This window comes from Sander lucioperca, chromosome 17 (assembly GCF_008315115.2).
Source record: "Sander lucioperca isolate FBNREF2018 chromosome 17, SLUC_FBN_1.2, whole genome shotgun sequence".
NCBI classification, from domain to species: Eukaryota; Metazoa; Chordata; class Actinopteri; order Perciformes; family Percidae; genus Sander; species Sander lucioperca.
Window position 1 is genome coordinate 13,212,541 of NC_050189.1, and position 6,739 is coordinate 13,219,279.

At 40.1% G+C, this 6,739-nt stretch overlaps 1 long non-coding RNA gene across 1 annotated transcript; it reads left to right on the forward strand.

Moving 5' to 3' along the window:
* The first annotated feature begins 919 nt into the window (after nucleotides 1–919).
* LOC116036431 lies at nucleotides 920–2,715 on the forward strand. Its single transcript, XR_004101604.2, has 2 exons — nucleotides 920–1,612; nucleotides 1,773–2,715. It is a non-coding gene; the product is annotated as an uncharacterized LOC116036431 (long non-coding RNA).
* The last annotated feature ends 4,024 nt before the right edge of the window (nucleotides 2,716–6,739 follow it).

Genomic DNA, 6,739 nt, shown 5'->3' on the forward strand with positions numbered 1-6,739 from the left:
GGACATCTCTTCCATTGCCAAAGCACATTTGTGACAGCATCAATAAAATCACAAACAAACTGTAACTAACTCTCTTTCTGCCAGCTTGACTACAACTGTTACAGTCGGTTGTAAAAGATGGGGTTTGGAGCACAACTGTGTTCAGTGTTCTCATTTTGATTTTCTTTGTTTTGTCTGTTTGGAGTCTAAAACCTGATTTTTCGAGTCCGCCTGTGGAAAGTCTGTGAACTGCATTAAAGGACAATTCCGGCGCAAAATGAACCTATGGGTTAATAACACGTGTACCAAGTCAACCGTTCTCTGGGATCTGTTTTCATGCTAATTGAATGTGTCTCTCGCTTGAAACAAGCTACCGCAAACCGGTGATTAGCTGCTAACGCTAGCTTTCGGGGCAGAGGGTAAATCTCTATTTCTACACCACTAACAAGGCTCAAAATAGCACCACACTTCCACGGTAGCATAATGAGGGTCCCTACATGTAAACTGAAGCATTGAGAACTTTGTAAGTGTACAGACAGTTTATTAAAAAGATAGATTATAAAGACAGTAGCGTTCACGTATACAAGCAGGCGCCATCTTGGAAAACAGTCATGACCAGTCGAATGACGAACGCCGTGCAACCAGTAATCAGTAACTTAGCTCAAACACGGTGTTCGTGGTTCGACTGGTCATGACTGTTTTCCAAGATGGCGCCTGCTTGTATACGTGAACGCTACTGTCTTTATAATCTATCTTTTTAATAAAATAGCGATTTACCCTCTGCCCGAAAGCTAGCATTAGAAGCTAATCACCGGTTTGTGGTAGCTTGTTTCAAGCTAGAGACACCTTCGATTAGCATGAAAACGTGTCCCAGAGAACGGTCGACTCGGTACACATATGTTATTAACCCCTAGGTATGTTTTGCGCCGGAATTGTCCTTTAAACTGAACCATTTCACAGCTGTTTTGGGATGGTTTTCCAAATAAAAACGGGGAGATATTCGTCCCGCTGGAGCCTCGGTTAACGGATACTCTGCATTTTCTATTGTTTAGTTATTTCTTTGTTTGCTATGCTATGCTATATTTGTATAGCGCTCCTTTCCAAATTACAAAGTGCTTTAAAAAATCTTGAATATGTTTTTAATTATTTTGCACCTTGTCCGAATGCTTTCTCTTCTTTTTGTGTTTTTTTTCCTCATGCTGATTTGCCCTCTAATGGCGAGATGTATTCTAACCTCAATGAGGGACTTGTACAGTGTTACACTCCTGTTTTCTCTTTTCACCCAAATGAGAGTCGGATTTAGGCCACGTTACCTGCCTCAGTTTAATTTCAACATCGCTCTCAGATTGTCGAGCAGAGCACTTCGAATCCAACCCTCCGACTGAAGCTTTAGTTCTCCGGTCCGTCCTCGGAGATATAGCGGCTCTGAAAGCAGAAATGTTCTCATTGGTTCGGCTAAACTTCCCGAAAAGTCAGATTATCCGGCTGATTATGTATTCACATGTTGACTGTTTCTGATATAATAGAAAATCAAGGCGACAGGAAATCGCCCCTTAATCTCAAAACTGCATATTTCTCATTTTTAAAAAACATATTTAGATGCATGGTGTCTTTGTTATTACATTCAAGTCAAGTCAAGTGGGTTTTATTGTAATTTTAGCCATATACACTGTATATAGTGAGACGAAACATCGTTTCACCATGGATCAAGTGGTGTTACACGCTGAGCACGCTGTTACATTTAAAATATATAAAAATGACATTTGAGACAGGCTACATTTAGTGCACACGAGAGAGTATCTTTTGAATTAAACTGAAGGGAATCAATCAGGGATTACAGAATATGGCTAAGAGTCATGTGACATTCAAATTCAATTAACCAGAGGGGCACCCGGAGAGCGCAGACCTCCGTGAAAGGCTGCCGTTCATCTGCATGTACGACAGAAGAGAAAATCTGCAGACTTTCCCTTAAGTTACCAGCTAACGGTAGCAGTTGCTAGCTAGCTTGGTCATATTTTTCAAAAACTAATATCGTAGTCCTGCAATGTGTGACCCTGCAAGATCCCCAGTCTAACATATTATGACATTATGTCGTCAACGTTAGATGTGAGATGATTGTCTTTAGATGTGAGATGGTGTCTGACCTTAGTCTTTTCAAAGTCTGTTCAGAGTCGTCTAGTATATGGAAGGCATTAGCTAACATTTACATCTTTTAGGCCCCACCCAACACATTTGAACTGAACCAATGAGATTGTTCCTGCTCTGTGGGCTGTTTTGCTTTAAATAAACTAACTGATGATGATAACGTGGCCTTGGTCTGGCCTGCGGCCGTGTTACATTACGCCTTGTGGCTGTATAAAATAAGCCTGTATGAACCTAGTGTCTTCTGGTGAGCTACATGTGTGTATGTGGGTATATACACACCGTGTTGCTATTTATTTATGTAATGTATGTATTTATTTATTTATTCCTGCGTCCTCTTTATCGGTTCGGCACCTGTGGCGTATTTGACGGTTGTCAATACATCGGTGTATGATGTGTAGGTATGGAGGGAGGGAGGGTGAAGGGATATTTGGGTGTGGGGTGGGGGCTTGGTCAATGGGAAAACCTAGCTGTGATATTAACTATCTAACTGATACTAATATAATCTAAGACCACTGTATGTATATCTGCTTGTCGTGAAGATGATCTACAATGTAATGACAATAAAGAATTAACACTATGATAAACTCTGCAGACATAAAGAGTTCAATCTGTTCTTTAATGTGCTCATTTTCAGGTTCATACTTATTCTGGGTTTCTACTGAAACATGTTTACATGCTTAACCCTTGTGGTGTCTTCCAATCGACCAAAATCAATTTTTTTGGCGCTTTTTCCCATGTTTTTGTTGCTTATTTTGCTTATTTTATGAATGTTTTTGCCACTTTTTCAATGTTTTTTTTTATTGATGGTCAATAAACCTAATTTAAATGCATAATCTCTGCTTTTTTAAACAAGAAATGTGGTGTAATGTCATTTAAATTAGGTTTATTGACCATGAATAAAAAAAAAACGTTAAAAAAGTGACAAAAACATTTATAAAAGAATCAAAATAAGCAACAAAAAGCGCCAAAAAAAGTTAATTTTGGTTGATGGGAAATGCCAATTTTGCCAATTTTTCAGTTTGAAAAAGCAGAAATGATGCATTATTTTGACTAATAGTTAAGATCAGAGAATGTTGAGTGAATCACAGACTGGTAGATGTCAAAGTTTGTTCAGGATACAGTTTTCAAACCATTTAAAAAAATATATTAAAAAAATGCTATAAAACTGAATAAAACACCCACAATTCAATGGAAGTAATCATTAATTTTACATGCGCAGAATGTTGGTGGGTTCAATACAACGTACGTGCATGCAGCCATGCTATTTTTGGGCAATTTGTTTGTAAGAAACCCACATTTCAGAACTTTCAAAACAGGTCAAATTTGGACGACTTAAATGTCTGTCTGAAACGCTCCATTCTAGCGCCTTAATGGTACGTTCAATTTGAACGGAGAAGTCGGGGTCAACGAGTTCCCAGTCGGAAATTACGAAGAAGAACAACGCCCCCTGAAGTCGAATTTCCAACTTGGGAAGTCGGAGAACCTCGCAGTACCCCGACCAAAGCCGACCTCATAATCCAACATGGCTGCTCGGTGCATCAACAGTAGTGACAGCTGTAGTAACATACCGTTTATTTAATCTTGGGTCTTATTTGTGTCTCATTAAATCCATCTTGAACACAGTACTGTCCAACTTCTATCTGTGGACATGTTGCTATTGTGTTTGTACGCTCAAAACACAGCATAATGCGTTGATATCAACTGGTATTGCTAACAATGGCTGATCTGGCTGTGAAATAGCCTTCCTAGTTGTATTGAAACGCGGTCAACTCGGTTGTAACGCCATTCCAAGCTACGACTTCCAAGGTAAAGGGAGCGCGCTTTAAGCCCACCTCTAATTCCTTCTTCAAGCCTAGTCTGCTCTGATTGGTCAGCGTTTCCGTTTTTTTTGCATCTGCGCTCTCAGCGTCTGTGCGCCGTCATTGCAGCCAGAGAATGACTGTAACGGTTCATTTAAAGGCACAGTTTCTGAATATTTTGATACTTTCACAATATAGATATCCAAGTCTTTAATAAGGGTTAAAAGTAGCTGTGTTTCTCCTTCTTATCGGGTCTGCAGACTTGCAAACTGTTGGCTGGTTGGTTTGTGTACAGCAACCATAGCAACGCACAGAGCTGATCATAAGCCGTAAACACATGTCCGCTGAATACATGTCCAAAAGAATGCCTCTAAAACCCGAATAATACCGGCATATCCCACGTCTTAATCTGAAAATTCTATATTCGGAAAAGGTCTTTATTCTGAATATCCAAGCGGAATATTGGTGTGCATGTAAACGTAGTCATTGATTATCTTGTTTTGTTTTATCTTTTGTGTTGACCCCAGGAAGAATAGTTGCTTCAGTAACAACTAATGGGGATCCTAAATAAATAAAAATAAAAAAATTAAGGTAGAATGTATGACATCTCGGTTTACCTAATCAACTGGAAACTAAGTATTAATAGTATTTAAATATTTAATTCTTCCAATAGTTAATGTCACTTTTTAACCACAGGGTGGCAGCGTTGCCTCAACTCTGCGCAAACACAACTCTGTCCTATGGAGATTTGAGCAAGGGGTTTTGTTGTGAGCTCAACATTACACCTGCTCCGAGATCTAGGGCTACGAGGCAAAGAGCTACACAAAACCATGAGGGAGCTCTCAGAAGAGGCAGAGGAGGCCAGCTTGTGGTTATGGCTGAGGAGGCGTGACAAGATCTGGGGAGGTAGCAGCTCCCCAGATCTTGTGGAAGAGGAAGAGTTAGCTGTACTAATGTTGGTGTGTGGTTCTAGACACACTGCCTACCTGCCTCGTGTCTTCTCCGTGGCATTAAGCTGTGTGTTTATGCACCTTTCTGGTCTCTGGACAGCAGTTTGACTGCAGGCGACAGATTTTCCCAGAAGCCAACAATATCAGCACTTGTCAGCTGTGAGTTTGTTTGGTTATGATATTTGTAGTTCATGAAGGATTTTTCAGTTTGAAGTATATCTGTTTAAACATTACTGGTGATTATGGTTACACTGTTTTTGTGTCTCTTACATAGCTTACTGAGATTTAATATTCCGGTAACATTTTATAATAATGAGGGGAGAAATCATGATGTCGTGATGTTTAACTAATGTGTGACTCATGATTATTGATCTGTGAGTTTTCTCTGTTCTGTTTTGACTGGTTTATTAAGCCAGTTATTGTGAGAACTTTACTCTCCGATTCGTAGTTGAACCTTACAGTGAGCATATCTTTACAGAACTGACTAAATGGATCACCAAATCTAAAGTTACACAGCGCACAGGGCTCGTGTTGTCCAGAAAACATGTTTGAGTGCTTGAGTTGCATTTACTGAAAATATTTGAGTTGGCTTAATCAGTACTAATTTAACTCATATTCAAAAAAGTGCAAGTATCAGTTACTCCAGGGGTTCTCAACCTTTTGCAAGCTGGGCCCCCCCAAAGCTGGTTCATTACAGTTGGGCCCCTCATAGATAGATAGATAGATAGCCCTAGGCTGGGCTATTATTTTTAGGCCCACACTATTATTATTATTATTATTATTATTATTATTATTATTATTATTATTATTATTGTTATTATTATTATTATTATTATTATTATCAGTAGCGGATAGGCCTATTATCATTACTAGGCTATTGTTATAATTGGCACTAGCACCAGACTTCTAATGTGAGCTTGCAGGCATTATTATTATTATTATTATTATTATTATTATTATTATTATTATTATCAGTAGGCCTATTATCATTACTAGGCTATTGCTATAATTGGGAATTGGCACCAGACCTCTGATATGAATTTATGCTTTATTATTATTATTACTAGGCCTAACAGTAGGCATATCATCTGCATTTTTTACAGAAGCTTGCAGGTAGGCGATGTTAATGTGAGACCTGAGCCAGGTATGCTTCAATGTACCTTCGAAGCTTTTTTGCAGCTGGTGGTGCGTCGGTTACCTTGTTGGTCCTCACTAGAAATCTCTCCATTTTGTTTGGTTTAGAAATAATTTGGATGTGGATTAGTTGTGTTTTCAATAAGTTGAGGCTATGATGTAACGATGTGTGCGTGTGTGCAGCCTGGACACGGAGTGGTGTGTGTCTCCTCTCTGCAGGCTGGGACTGCGCCGCGAGGCTACTGAGAGACTGACCGCCTGTGAGAGCTTTTGGACAGGGGAGGGGCTCACGGCAGCACCCGCTGCTCGTTGAGCACATAACTGCAGAGTGATACGTGCTTTCGAGTCTCCAAACACCACAAAGTCTCCAATAACAACAGTAAAAGTTGCTAGATTTGTCGCTAGTCACTTTTGACAAAAAAGTCGCCAGGAGGATGATTTGTTTTACAGTTGTGCGGAGGCTCCACACAGAGCTTTCTCCGTAGCCTACAAAAGTGGCCTGATGTTTATACTTGTGCACTGGTGTGTGCGTGAGCCGGCGTGTGTGTGTGTGTGTGTGTGTGTGTGTGTGTGTGTGTGTGTGTGTGTGTGTGTGTGGGTGGGTGGGTGGGTGGTAGAGGGAGAAGTGAGAGAGTGACGGCGTTTAGCTTTAGAGTGAGTACCGACTCTAGAGTCATAGTGAGAGAAACAAAGTGTCTCCTCTGTTCTTTCTGACCACGGTGGGAAATCTGG